A 16,134-nucleotide genomic window follows, 5' to 3' on the forward strand; every position below is an offset into this window, starting at 1 on the left:
TTCTTAAGGATAAAAGAAGAGAAGTAAATGACAGTATTATTCTTGTTGGCCTAAGGTATGTCCATCCATAATTACTTATACTTTTTGATATTTTTTTAACAATAAGTTTTTTTTTTATACTCACTATTTCTATGCCTTTTCTAGGTGTATAATGCATGAGTTTCCTTTGGATATACAACAAAAATTTGAGGTTCTTGATCCATCTATCTCATTCTTTATGAGGAATGAGCTTGATACAAGTTTATTGAGCACTGGCTCAATTTGATTGACTTCGATACTTTGGAGCTCCTTATAATTCCATATAATGAAAAGTAAGTGATTCAATATTCTATTAGAGTTTTTGAGATTTTATCCTACTAATTTGTTGAGATATGATTGCTTTTAGTTCTCATTGGAGCTTGATTGCAATAGACCTTGTGGATAAGCAATGCTTTTTAATCAACTCTATGAAAGGAAGCCATGGAAATGCTAAATTGTAAGTTATATTATCCAATGGCTCCTTGATATTTCAATTCTTTTTTTTGTAAGTACTCTAAATTTCAACATATTTTATATACAAAGGTGCCAAAAGATTAATTGAAGAGCTAGAGAAAAGACCCCCTATGCCATCTGATTTGCTTGTAACAATGCAATATAGACAAGTTGCGGTAAGTTATTCATTAAAATAATTGAAACATGAGTTTATTCTATGAACTACCATTCGTCCTCTTTATAGTTTTACTTTGTGTTGGTGGTTGCAGTGTCCCCATCAGGATGATAGCCATTCTTGTGGCTAGAGGGTGATTGCAAATGCTAGAAGAATGGTTAACTTTGTTTATCTTAATGATGATAAACATGTAAAGGTAATATGAAAGATGCTAAACTCTAAGATAGATATTAATTGCAAATAGTCCATTGATGATAAAAATATAGTCTATTGTAAGAACAATAATGAACTAAAACTCTTTTTTCTATAAATGTGTGACAGTTTTTGAAGGATTGCTATACATCTGAGCATGTTTGGTACATCAAAGCAAAGCTCTTGAAGTATATAATGGTCAATTGTATACAACCAACAACAGAGATTGGTGGGGATTTGCACCATGAAGGAGATGCAGTGCCTATAACCACGGAAGGCAAATCCACAGCTTCAACACCTTCTATACCCAAGATATCAAAGAAAGGCAAAAGGACTCCTAGAAAGGATAGTTCTCCAAAAAAGAAATAGCTTTGCCATATCGCCTTGTAAGCCTTCATATATAGAAATTTGCCCTTCAGCCCTTGTATATCTCATAGAGATGGCAAATAGACATCTGCTACAAAATTTGTACATGTATTTTATATTGATAGTAAAGATATCTTTTCTTGAATGTCATTGCAGTGTATATTATTTTCTCTTCTTTTCGATATCTGCAAAAAATAAATTGCAAATGTTTGTTAGTTAGAAAGTGAGATCTTGATGTACATCTAAGTAGATATAATATGATGTGAAAACTTACTCGTTTCTTGTCAAGTTGGAATACAAAGGAGCATGGTAGTTCAATGTCTTCATTTTGTAATTCCATTCTCACTTGATGTAGCGTACATGATTTTCTGATCTTTAAGATTGCAATAATATCCTCGTTGAACCAAATATCAAGATCCACTATAGGATCCTTGCTGAAATCATTAAGATTTTGGTCTAAAGCAACTAGACTACTACCAACAAAATGCCATCGACTATAGTAAAAGCTAAGGATAAAATTTTGAGTAGCAATCATATATTTACAAGCTATAGAGTCTTGATCTATCTTACATATAATTTTTCCTTCTGTCCTTATATCCCATCCCTCATCAACAAATTATATGATATGATCATATGTTAGTCTCTTCACTGAAAGCATGGTTTTTGTTATTCTTATCTCCATATTAGAGAAGAAATCAATAAATATATTAATAGGCATAAATAAAGTAACTTTGCTTAGCCGACTTGAGATATTCGATTTTAGTGCTTTCTGGATCTCAGAAAATATCTTACATCTATAGCCCTCACTAGTAGAGCTGGACTTGGCAAAGGCCACTCAAAGCTTGAAAAATCTGGCAAAGGAATGAGTTTTATTGATCCCCATTGGCAACGCCGCATAGGAATAACATAAGAATGGTCATAAAAGAATATTCCATTCTCTGCAAGCTCTGTCTTCTTTCTACCTCTATACATTTCTTCTCCAATTGAACCATGTATAACATCAATAACATCAATAATAGATTCCACTGGTTGCCATTCCTCAAGATTAGAGGGATAGACATCTACAAGACAAACAAATATTATAATGGAAAAACCTAAACCATGTTTAAGAAAGGAAAAACTTTAAGAATCAAATTCTTACAATTTGGTCTATGCATTGGAAGCTTTGAAGGTCCAGGTTTCAAACACAGCTCTCTATGCATGAACACATGTTGCACTAGTACCTCTTTGATACTATTCTTATTTGCTCCAAGCTTAAAATCTCGGATTCTGCCCTTCCAAGCAGAGATAAACGAGCTCTCATGTCTTTGCCTTTTTCCACGTTTTGCTTGTTGCATGGTGATCCAACTACCTTTGCTAATGATAGTAGGAATCCATCTTCCATCAGTTTGGAATGAGTTAAACACTGATATGGATGTGATTTGGGAGCTTGGACGCCTTGTTGAAGGTCGAATTTCTGTATCCATGGTAGAAGAGAGAGATACATGCACACATAGAGAGAGAGAGAGAGAGAGGACTAGGCTATCATAACGGAGGGAAAAACAATAGAGGAATAAAAGAAAAGAGGGAAAAAACTGAGCGCCATGCTTTTCGCCAATTTGAATTTCGATTACATTAGTCATTATCATTAATCTAGAAACATCATTAAATAAAAGTAGCCGAGACTCTATGCCATTAATGCAAAAGATGTCATAATCACGAATATAAGAGACTAAAAATACATAATAAAAATACAAATTCGTAATATTATCATATTTATATATTTTTGTAAAATGATTTTTTAATTTTTTTTAAATAGAAGTTCCGTTACGGAGGATTTGCTCTTATTGGTCTAAAGCACTCTCTCTCCACATCCTAAAAGGCATTTTCGAGACCTCAAAACTCCCCTAATGCATAGAAGCAATAACAGAGACAGTAACAAATACAAAGATAGAGCAGAAACAGAGACAGAAGCAAAAATAGATGCAAAGGCAGAAGATCTGTTCTTCTCCTATAGAGCCTCTACAGAAGCAGAGACAAAGTCTCGAGAGGAAGATGATAAAAATGATGAGAAAGAAAACGAAGCAAGTTATGAAAGTACAAATGAAGAATTTTCTCCGATAGCAGATGATCTTGTTGATGTCCCTACAGAGACCTCAGAGGCTGAAGATCTCGGGGTGTTAGATTGAATGACCATGGTTCCATTTGGGTTTATCAATGGACCATAAAGTATGCAGAATCTGCATAAGCAATGGATCAAAGGCATAAAAATTAAATTCACTGGTAGCTCCTGTCGCCCTGGCCGTTCAGTTCAGAGAAAAGATGATGATGATGCCCCCTGCTAACAGAAGCTAGAGCTATCAAAGCCTCGGCTTTTAGAAGGTTTGTGCTATGTGACATTTCTGGACGCATCCTCTGAAGATGAATCCTTAAGTCCAAAAGAAATCACCACTCACACAGAAGCAAACAAAGCTCTGATACCCTTCCAACAATTCCAACAGACGAATGAGTCGTCTGTTCAGAAGGAGGACACTGGTTCTAGTGGAACATCTGACGATGGCACTACTCTCTTGAAAGAGTGAGACCTCTATTCAGAAGCAATCCGTGGGACATTTATCCGCGAAGTGGAAGGTGAAAGACAAGTGACATTCCTGGATACTGACGGTACTGAACGTCACCTGAAAGTGGATCTCAATCTTTCAGAAGAAGAACTAGTGATCCTGAGAGACTTATTAAAGAAGAACTTAGACGTATTTGCTTGGTCATATAAAGATCTAAAGGGGATTGATCCCACAATATGCCAACATCACATTGACCTAGAGCCCGATGCCAAACCTGTAAGGCAAAGACAAAGGCGTATGAATCTTAATTATTCTGCTCTGGTGAAGGCTGAATTATTGAAACTTCTTGAAGTCGAGTTCATTTATCCTGTGGCTAACAGTGAATGGGTTTCGCCCATTGTGGTTGTACCCAAGAATAATGGGAAACTTCGAATATGTGTAGACTTTCGAAAGCTCAATTCGAAGACGAAGAATGATCATTTCCCTATCCCTTTTACCGACCAACTATTGGACATAGTGGCAGGCCATGAGCTATATTCCCACTTGGATGGATTCAACGGATATAATCAAGTCCAAATCGCAGAAGAGGACCAATCCAAAACAATCTTCACCACAGAATGGGGGACCTATGCCTATAGAGTGATGCCATTTGGGCTCTGTAATGCTCATGCCACATTCCAACAACTAATGATGGCTGTTTTCCAGAATCATCTGCATGATTTCATTGAGGTGTATCTTGATGACTTTTGTGTCTATAGCTTAATCAGTGAGCACTGGGGACACCTAGAGCAATATTTTGACAGATACCGAGAGTATGGGATTTCTCTCAGCCCCGACAAATGTGTCTTTGGCATCTCATTAGGAGTTCTTTTAGGCCACATTGTCTCTGCACAAGGGATTGCAACAGACCCGGCGAAGATTGAAAAGATTTCCACCTTAACAGCACCAACAAACCTCAAGCAATTAAGAGGATTTCTTGGTCATGTGGGCTACTATGGAAAATTTATTGCACATTTTGCAACCAAGGCGGCCCCTCTGCACAAGCTCCTAAGGAAAGATGTTGATTTCCTTTGGACTAATGACTGTGAAGAAGCCTTTAATACCCTAAAACAATACCTTATCAAAGCACCTATCTTACAACCTCTTGATTGAATGAAGGAGTTTCATGTGCACACAGATGCATCAATTGAAGGACTAGGTGTTGTTCTATGTCAAAAGGGCCCATTTAAATTAGATCAATCGATATATTATGCAAGTCGGAAGGTTACTAATAGGGAACGAAACTACACAGTGACAAAGCTTAAGTGCTTGGCAATGGTGTTTGCACTAGAAAAGTTTCAACACTATCTACTATCAATGCATTTAAAGTTCTACATGGATCATGAAGCCATGTCCTTCCTGATGAACAAAGGAGATGTCAAAGGACGAATGATGAGATGGTTACTCCTATTCTAGGAGTTTGATTTTGAAGTGGTCACTAAGCCTAGCTGTTCCCATATCCTAGACGATCATCTATCACGGATCCCTCAAATAGAAGAAGAGAAACAGGATGATCCAAACCTTCCTGATGCTTCATTGTTTCTAGTTGAAACAGTTACTCCCTCGTATGCAGACATAGCCAACGTCCTGGAAACTCAATAGTATCCTCCTAGCATCTCAAGCAATGAGAAGAAGAAGCTTCTATTAGAATCAGCCCCCTACACCTTGCTAGGCGGTGCATTGTACAAGAAGAGAGGCAAAGATGAAGTGCTGCGAAGATGTGTTGCAGGGGATGAAATCGGCATAATATTGAAAGCATGCCATGATGAACTATGTGGTGGACACTTCGCAGGAGAAGCAACAGACAGGAAGGCTTTGTTAGCAGGATATTGGTGGCTGACCCTCCTTAAGGATGCACATGACTACTGCAAGAGATGTGATGCTTGTCAACGAATGGAAAAACCTACCAAAACAAGTGCCATGCCACTACAACCTATTCTTCCCCTAAAGCCGTTTGAGAAGTGGGGGATTGATTTTGTGGGGTCCCATTGATCCACCTACCAAATAGAAGCAGAACAGATACATCTTAGTATATACGGATTATGTCACAAAGTGTGTGAAGCTAAAGCTCTGAAACGAGATGATGGTAACAGCGTAGCCCTGTTCATGTACGAGAATATTATCACATGTTTTGGCAGCCCCCTTGAGCTGATAAGTGACAGAGGTACTCATTTCCTTAACAAATCATGAAGGAGCTGACAGAGCTGTATAAGATCCGCCATCGCAAGTCTACTCCTTATTACCCTCTAAGACAATGGCCAAGTTGAAGTCACCAATCGCATCCTTTGCTCTATTCTGACAAGAACGATTGCCACATATCGTCGCGACTAGGATGATCGACTTACAGAGGCCCTCCGGGCATACAAAATCTCCCATAAGGGAGCTACAGGACAGACCCCTTTCCAGCTAGTATATGGTACATAAGCCGTCTTCCCTATTGAACTGGAATTTCTCTCTTTGCGAGAGTGGCAGTTAAAGAATGCTTGGGAGATGATGAGTCACTGCAACGACATCTCCTACACTTGGAATGCTTGGATGAAATATGGTGGATGGCCCTACAGTGTATGAAAACCACTCAAGCGCAACGCAAGGCCTATCATGACAGTTTCATAAAGCACAAGGAGTTCAAAGAAGGTGATCTTGTCCTAGCCTATGATTCGAGATTAAGCAAGCTTCAACAACAGTGGATGGGCCCATATAAGGTACTTGCTGTCAATCCTAATGGCTCTGTTCAAGTGCAGACCATTGATGCCTCTAATGATTCTTTCTTGATCAATGGCTATCATCTGAAGACGTATTTTCCTCCCTGGGGAGCTTGACAATCACAGTCGACCTACCCTCTCCCTTTTGGGCGTCACATTGTCCTTGTCGTCGTGCTTCTGATAGCCCTTATGATTCTCCTCATGAGGTGGTGTCGTTCTGCTAGCCCCTCACAGATACCTCTCAACCCAACCTTGTTCTCTTCTCGTCTGATTCAATAACAGTGGCGAGGTTGATCTTGACACATGGTATTTCTACCATTCTCTTTCTTCCAAAAAAAAAGAAAGGAAAAAAAAGCAAAAAAAAAAACAAGCAAACAAACAAAACTATTATGGGAGAAAAGGAAGAAAGTCCCTGTCATAACATGCCTCGTTCCAAGAAAAGGTGGAAACACCCTTGGGCGGGAAGTTGACTGTGGAAAAGGTGGTAATACCCCACGGTTTAGGAAAGCTGACTCACCAACAAAACCTTTCCAGCAAGTAATTTGAAGCCACCTCCCTTGGTGCGTTGTCTCTGCAATATCAGTCCCTCTGTCCTTCTCAACAGACAATCTTTCTTACAAATCATTGAAGTACCAGACTTGTTGGCTACCTCCCTCGGTACGCCTCGTCTTCAAGATCCTGATAACAACAACAGCCGACATAATCTTCATCACCAACCCCTTGAGTGATGTGAGCTTTCATTCTACCAGGATGGGGACGTGAGTATGGGCTACCCTCTGTATCTATCAGGGAGTGCGATAGAGGGTGGGGTGAGTGACCCGTCTTTCCCTTCATATCAAATGAGAGGTGAGATGTGTGAACGGAGTATTGCACGCACAGGTTGGGCCTCTCAATGTACAATGCACAATCTGTTCCTGTGAACTGCACCATAAGGCTCCCTGGCTTTCCTTCTTGCGTTGTATGCCAGCACAAAGCGGGATATACAGTTGCACCATCAATTGCGCACAAGGCATACAAGCTCTACACAAGTGACAGTGAAGATTACATCAATGGGTTTCAGAAATGGGTTGCCCTCTGTATCTTTCAACAAAGCGTGAGATAGAGGGTAGGCTGAGTGTAACTGGTGTTTCTTCAATCAATTATCCAGAGGTGAGGATTTATGGACGTTACGACCATTGGAGTTAGGTATGTTTCTGTTTCCCTATACACCCACGGGATGGGTCTCTGCCATCAGCACAGGACATGTCACTCTATTCTGTACACTACACTGCAAGGCTCCCTAGCCTTTCTCCTTGCACATATGTCAGATGGGTTGGACACACTAATGCACCATCAATTGTGTACCTTGGCATACTCCCTTAGCACCATCCCCTTGTTGATTCCTAAACCGGGTGTGAGCTCTGGGTTTTCATCATTATTTTCTCGAGTAATGTTAGTAATGGGACGAGTGACTGCTCTTTCATTCCATTTGAGTAATCGTGAGTTGAGTGCAATATCCCTCGTCCTCGACGAATTTCATGTGATTTCTTCAACCATCTCCCTCCCTGGGTGCTCCCTCCTTGCGTCCCTGCGCATGTATGTTGCATTCCCCCATCCATATACCCTGCTATGATCATGCATCTACCTCATGACTTTATTTTACCCTGATGGGGTCCCTTCTCCACTCTTTTGTTCTATTTCACCCTGTCCTCGGAGTTGTTCCTTGACCATTTTCCTTTATCCTTTGTTTTGTGATTTTTCCATGTGAACGTATCCTACGCTCACTGAGACTAACATCCAACCTTACAGCCGTGTTCTTCCCTTCACACTTCCCATTTTTCCTTTTTACCAACCCCTATTCCGACAGACGGTTCTCAAGTTATTAATTTTTAAAGCAATTCTTGTAAAATTGACAGTTTTCCATGTGAACGTGCCTTTATTGCTTCGAAACCCTGATCTGAGGTACCAGCCATGCCCTACCCATTCCCCTGACATTTTTCCTTTTTACTCCATATCATTTAGATGCACGATTCATTCGCTATTAATTTTTGTGGGTTTTTGGACCCTTTTGTGCCTATTTTTCATATTTTTCTATGTGAACATGCCCTATTTTCACTGAAATTTCAGTTTAATTTGACAGTCATGTCCTGCCAGCCTTTCCTCCACTTTTTCCTTTTCTGCTAGATTTTTAGTTATTAATTTTTTCGAGTGTTTTCGTGTGTGTTTTTTGTGTTTTTTTCATATGAATCCTTCCCAACTTCCCCCAAACTGAGTTTTGATGCGCCAGCCCCATGAACCCCTTTCCCTTGGACATTTTTCATGTTTCTCGCACTTCGTTCCAACAATTGGTTCTTCCCGTATTAAATTTTGAGTCCATTACAAGTCCGTTTTTTGGGTTTTTCCCATGTGAAAGCGTTCTATCTTGATCATAACTATATTTTGCCATGATAGGGTTGTTGGGCATGTTATTTTGCACATTTTTTCTTCTTTCCACACTTCGTTCCAACGCACGAATTTCCCGATAATAATACACGTATGTATTTTTGGGTCTATTTTTTGTGTTTTTCCCATGTGAACCCCCTGATTTTGCCTCGAAACCAGTGTTGTATTTTTCTATCATCTTTCTCTCATCTCCCAGCACATTTTTCCTTTTTATGATTTTTCAATCCGACATGCGGTTTGGGTTTTATTAACTTTTATTCCTTTTTACCGTGTGGTCACGTTTCTCGTGTCGTGCGTGAACGCGCCTATTTTGGTTTTACGTGCCTCGGGATGCCCCGTGGCCTCTGTGCCTCACGTGTCGCCATCCCCGCCCTGTCTGATCTCGTCAATGCAAAAAAAATTTACCCATCATAACAATTTTTTGTTATTTTAAAAAAATAAAAACAAAAAAATAATAATTATTTTATTAAAAAACAAAAAACCAAAAAAATAAATATTTTTATTTTTAAAAAACCAACAAATATTTTAATAAAAAACTTAAAAACCCAAAAAAAATTACATGAAATTCAAAAATAAAAAAATAAAAAGAAAAAAATAATCATATAATAATAAACAAAAAAACAAAATAAAACCAAAAAATCTAAATTTTATTTAATTAATAAAAATAACACCCAAAAAAAACCGTCTTACCTGTGTTCGCACCCGCGCCATTCCTTCCTCATCCCACCTCCTTCGACCTGCGGCTCCTCCTCGTCTTCCTCCCTCCATGCGGCTTCCTTGCGGCCGCCTCCCTCCGTGGTTCCTCCTTGTCTCGCCCTTGTCCTCTTCTCCACCCCGACTCACCCTCCTGCGGCCTTAGTCTTCTCTCCCCCTCCTCGTCGTCTTCTCTCCTCCTCGCCCATCCTCCACGCGCCCTTCCACCCTCTTGCTACCTTGGCCTTCCTCGCCCTTGTCTTCTTCTCCACCCCGACTCGCCCTCCCGCTAGTTGGTCTTCTCACCCCCTCCTCCTCGTCTTTTCTCCTCCTCGCCTGTCCTCCATGCACCCTTCCACTCTCCCATAGCCTTGGCCTCCCTCGCCCTCGTCCTCTTCTCCCCCCTGACTCACCCACCACGCCACCTCCTCGGCCACCACGGTGCCTCCTCCCCACCACCTACCTCCTCACCACCCTCCCTTGCGCACCCCACCCGTACCCTCCTTGGTCCCCCCACTAAATTTGATCCTAACCCACCCCAATTACCCTAACCCACCCCCCAACCCCCGTTACCCCTACCCAAGCCCCCTTTTACACCCCTTCGCACTTCTCCCCCTTATAGCCCCTTTTCCCACCACCACCACCCGCAGCAAACTTGTCGACCCCCCATTTCTACCGAGCACCCACCATCTTCTCCGACCACCCCCTCCACACAGGCCTCCTTGTTGTTGACAATCTCGTGTGTGCATATGTTCATGCGCCGTGTGCCTATCCGTTCGTGAGCTGCTAGCGGGCGTTCACGCATGAGGACGCGCGTTTGGACTTGTCCATGCAATAGTGTGTTGCAATCAATTGTTCATACGTAGTCATCCTCCGCTGTTCACATGCAGCTCGGGTATTGACTTTTAATTTCAAAACCCAAAAAACACATAAAAATACACATAAAACACCAAAAAACTTCAAAAATTCATTAAAATTCATTTAAAATCCAAATAGATTGCAAAAAAAAATCCTTAAAAAATTTCCAACATTACTGAAATCATTTGCACTATTTTCTAAAGTGAAAATTCAAGAAAATAAATTGCAAAAAATTTATGCTTCCAAAAAAAATTAGAAAATTTCACAAATCCCCTTGCCCCTTTTGCCAATAATTTCTCAATTGAAAATGTTTCCATAAATGGCTAAAGTATTATTTGAAGCCAAAACCTTACTTTTAATACCTCGTCTCATGAAATTTCATTTTAAATTCCAAAAATCAGCTAAAAAATCATTGATAAATTCAAACACATTGTTGCCACTTGTTGGATTGTTGAAATTCCACCCTTACACTTCACAACATATTTATGTGTCCTATATTCCGTTTTACTTATTTTTTAAAAAAAAATTAAAAATTTAAAAAAATAAACAAACAAAACCAAATAATATACAAAATACAAATACATCTAAAATATAAATTTTTTAAAAAATAACAAAATTTTTAAAAAACAAAAATAAATAAAATAAACAAATAAAAATAAAACTAAAACTAACACACTAAGGTGCTTTATTTTTTCCAGTCAATGGTTTTTACTTTTTTGACTGAATTCCTTGCATTTGGGACTACTCAGTGCACCTTTAGTCTCTTGCATACACACCCCTATCAGGTATTTATTTTTTTATGCTTTATTCATTTTGGTCATCCCTTAACCACGATTAATTGTTAAAATGAACCTTATTCACCCACTTTTTCACACGTGTTCGCGCTAATCACACATTTTTCTAATAATTTAAAATTAACCCACTATTTACTTTGAACGCGCTACGTGCGCTTCAGAGACTTTAATTTTAATTAAAAAATAAACCAACCATCACAAAAAAGCACGTGCTAGCAAAAAAACGCTCATCACCATTAATTTTTAATTAATGAATTTACATTTACAGACCCCAGTCTGGGTATCGCAGTCCGGGTTTAATTTAAGCACCGCTTCACCTTAATAAATTGTAATTAAAATTTTAATAAGAAACCGTCGTTTTCTTATTAAGATTTATAACCTAATAAAATTTCACCCGTTGTTAATAATTTCTTTAAATGAACCCTTCATTAAAATCATTTTCTCTCACTGCTTTTTTTTTTTAATAAATACGCTTCGTGGGATGGGCATGTATAGTTCACTTAGTTGAAATTGTTGGTCAAAGTTATGGTTAGGTCATGATCAGGTTTTTATGGTATTATGGTTTGCTTGTGTGATACGATTACGAGTGCGGCTTGTAGTTTTTCTTCTTTTTTGCCTAATACGGGGTCTTAGGTGCCTGCTTGTTGCATCGCATGAAGTTTTTCGTCACATATGTATAGAGGTCATGTTGAATTTTTTCTAGGATATGGATTGTTTGGGATGGTCAATTGGTTAGTTACATCTGTGCGTGTGCTTCTTTTGATTGATTTCTTTTTTATAGCTATTTTGTTATTTTGCAGGCATTCTTTGTGATTGTGTTTGTGGTGTGTGTGTTTTTCATCTAAATGGGACCTCGCACTCCTCCTCCTATCTAGTATGTCTTGTTGATTAGTAGGGATTATTCTTCCCTATTAGCTTTTGAGCCTATAGCGAAAGCAGGCCTTACAACTTTCGTGGCTGCTTCACTCCCATTGATTCCAGACGATCCATCTCTGTGTGATGAATTTCTTGCATCATACAATAAGAAATCAGGCCTGATTCGTGGTGCTTCCATGGTATTGACACCCCGAGGGTTAGGGAAGGCTTTATCTCTTCCCTATAAAGGAGAATCCTTTGTTACGGCCACACAATTATTCTCCAATGATGAGATTCTCAAGTTGTTACAGAAGCAGACCAAAGAGATTCTGGATATCAAGAAGGTGATTAACTCTTCAGGAGTGTCTTTTTCCATGATCCTGATCCTCTTTGGAAGTTAGTCTATTAATTCCTCCAAGACAGGTTTACGCGTGCCAAAACACCATCTCATTATTTGTCCAAATATCTCTTTACAGCTTCCAGGATTGTGTTGAAAGGGGTTGCCATTGATTGGAGTACTTACCTACTTACGAAGATGGACCAATATTTTGTCAAAGTGACCAGAGAAAATGTCACAAATGTCACTTATGGTTCCTATTTATATGCTTTCTTGACATATTCCGGCCTTAAGAAGGGTGTGTTACCACCTCCTCCATCTGATCCAGTTCCTCCCCCTCCACCTTCAGAGCATTCAGAACCTATTGACATAGAGGATCTTGATTCCCCTCCGTCGTTGGTCATTCAGTATAAGCGCTTGAAGCGTGTGGTAGATAAAACTCCCCCAGTTCCTGCTACTTCTGACAGTGATCTCCCTGTATGTCTCATATGTAACAATTTATTCAGGGCACATAGAGAGGGTTCTTTGGAAATATTGGTCCCTTCACTGAACAGTTTAATGTCAGGAGATGCCATTCCATTCCTTTGTAATGACATCCAGAGTTCTATTAAACTCTCAGTGACAGCTTGTGCTCAACAGTTATATGCTTCTTTCTATGAAGAATTGATGCAGTCCAAAGACCAATTGCATAAGGCAACCACAGAGTTAGCCTCTACTAAAGACACTCTTGCTGATCTATTTAAGTAGATGGAGCAGCAAACCCAAATGATTGAGACCCAGAGAGAAGAAATATCTTCTTTGAATATTTAGTTAGCAAAAGCTCAATCAGAGGTCACTAGAGTTTTGAAAAAGAAAGAGAGAATATCCAAAGAAGCTCAAGTGTTTTAGACTCTTTTAGATGCAAAACTGTCAACTTTGCACACTGCTCATAATACATTGGAATCACAAGCTTCCCAAATTAAGCAGTTGCAGGACCAACTATCACAGTCATGGTCCATTCCTCCAAGCCCCAATGTCCCTATGATTCCTTCTATATCTCAGCAGGACTTGACAGTTCTCCAGAGACATGCCACATTGTGTCCGTTGTTTCAAGATAAAGTGGAAAGATTGCAATCCCAGATGGATTTGTTATGGTCTACATTTGAGCACTTTCATGAGTACGTTCCTCCGGACCATTCTTTCTTTGTCCATGCAGAAGTTGGCCTTCTATATGAAGCTTTCAACTATGGATCTCCCTCTTCTAGAGGATGGTTGGAGTGGGGCTTGGTCTTCTGATTTGCTGACACAAGTTGTCAGTATGGTTTTTGAAGATTTTGTGACAACGGATACCATGTTGTCTTACATGTATCTACGAGGTGATCTGTTGATTTCAGATGATGTAGATCTGGCCTGGTATGTGGGGGATGTGGTTTTGCAAGCTATCTTATATGTCAACTATTTGGAGTTGAGGATAGATGACATGTTCCAGTGCTATTCTTCTAAAGTGGCTACTTGCCCTGACACTTCATGGCATTCAATGATTGATTCTGTGGTCTTGAATCAACGTCAGAATACAGCTTCTACTTATGTGCAGAGCACTAACCAACTAAGGGTGGATCTCCTAGCTTATCTTTCCAAGAACCATCCATTTGATTCATCCTTCTTTGATGCCTACCATAGACGATCTGTTTTAGGTCCCTCTATTCCTAGCCTATTATACTACCAGCAAATGGCCCATCGCTATGATACTTATTTGTCCCTTTATCAATCCAACTCAGGAGCTATCTTACCTCTCCTTTTCCAACCTCAGGGTTTTCCTCAAATTCCAATTTTTACCTATTGTTCTTTCATTGAAGATGGAGTTTTTCCCCCTTCTCCACCATGTCCTTCTGCATCTATCCATATACCTTCTACTTTTCCTGCTCATCAATTGACACATTTCCTAACTAATTCACTTAAATTTTCAGCCACTCCTTTAGCTTATTCCTCCTTTTATGATTTTGCCTACCCATCTCTTCATCCTCTTTTACTTATTCCACTTCCATCTCCTGTCACTTCTATTTCTCGACCCCCTCAGTTGGTTAGTGGGTACGAAGGATTTAATCAGCAGATTTTGAGAAGAAGAAAATGGAGCTCGACTGGTTCTCTCACAGGACCACAAATTAATTGGCCATTAATTCCAGGGGACTAGACAACTGCTAGTCAAGCATACCAGAATTACCTCCATTTTTCTCACCAATATTCACAATCTCTAAATCCTTCAGTGAGATTAACAGCTCATTTTGCTTGGTATCTAGCATATATACATAGGCATTCCCATAATGATCAAAAGGCCATTCCAAATCTTTGTATGAATGTCAATATGAACATTGATTTCCAACATATGGATGTCCTATATTTTCATGCCCTATGTCTACCTAACAGATACCTAGTTTTGCTAAAAAGGATGTGTTGCCTTCAGTTCTTTCAAAATCCTCCAAAGACATTTGTAGATGAGTCTTTTTCCATGGATATTTTTGTAATCATCAAGCCTTCAAAAGGGATCACCTTCATTGATGCCTTTGCAATGTATTTTCGATGATTCTTAATGATATATCTCTCTTTTTGGAGCTGTCATTCAGATGGTTGTGTTTGTGTGTGTGTTGTAATAATCTTATGTGATGAGCTCCTGCCGATTGAATAATTTATTCAAGAGCTCTTTTCAACTATTGATGGTGATGGTGGATGGCAAGCCTATGATGGAACGTTAAAGAAGAACCTCTTATATCCTTTACAAATTTGTTATGACTTTTAATTGTTTATCAGATGAGTTAATGAATAACGAAATTTTCATTTAGTAATATTCTTTTCTAAAGATACAGGTGATAAGTTGGAGTCGTGGTTTAGCGAGATTATTGAAGATATTGAAGAAGATTAAAATTGAGCTCTTTAGTGAACTTATATTCTTCTTTTCCTTAGGTCGCAAGAACGCTTCCTTTTTAAGTGTAGGTATATGTTGAGAGTGAAAAAAGACTGAAATTTTTATTGATTTTTGTTGTTTTTTAGGTCTGAATGATCGATTTTTTATTAAATTAGAGTAATGTATGATTGTTAATGGAAGCGTTTGAGAGTGTTTTGGATGATATTGATTATGTTTTGGAAGCTCATGATGATTTTTAGTGGAGATATAAAGCTCTGTGATATTCTGATAGGTTCTGTTGAGGTTCTGATTGGTTCTGTATAGCTTCTGTTTTGTTCTAATTTTCTTCTATATGAAGCATGGATTGATGATTGGTGGAGTTTGAAATCTTTTGAATGGTGGAGTTTGAAATCTTTTGAAGGTTTATTGAATAGTTTTTGATAGTTTTGAATGGTTTTAGTATGAATTATGAGGATTTGATGTTCTCTGATGACCTTCTGTAACCCTTTGTAAACCTTCTGTAGAGCCTTTGTCTCTACTCTGTCTCTGTTCTATCTCTGCTCTGTCTTTGTTCTGTATCTGCTATGTTCATGTTCTGTACTGTTCTGTAGATCTTCTGTAAGTGTTCTATAGAATGTGTGTGTGACTTTGGGAAAGTTTTCTAACTTTTGAAAAGGATGAATCTAAGTTCAAAAGAGCTAAAACAAATGGAAAACGCAACTGCTGAAGACTGAAGAGAAGACTGGAGCGACAATGACAGTAGTGATCTATAAAGAGACTGTAGTGGCTCTGGTGTCTCTTCACATCAGACAT

This window comes from Lygodium microphyllum, chromosome 29 (assembly GCF_053477565.2).
Source record: "Lygodium microphyllum isolate KBCC chromosome 29, Lygodium_microphyllum_v1.1.10, whole genome shotgun sequence".
In the NCBI taxonomy this organism is placed as follows: domain Eukaryota; kingdom Viridiplantae; phylum Streptophyta; class Polypodiopsida; order Schizaeales; family Lygodiaceae; genus Lygodium; species Lygodium microphyllum.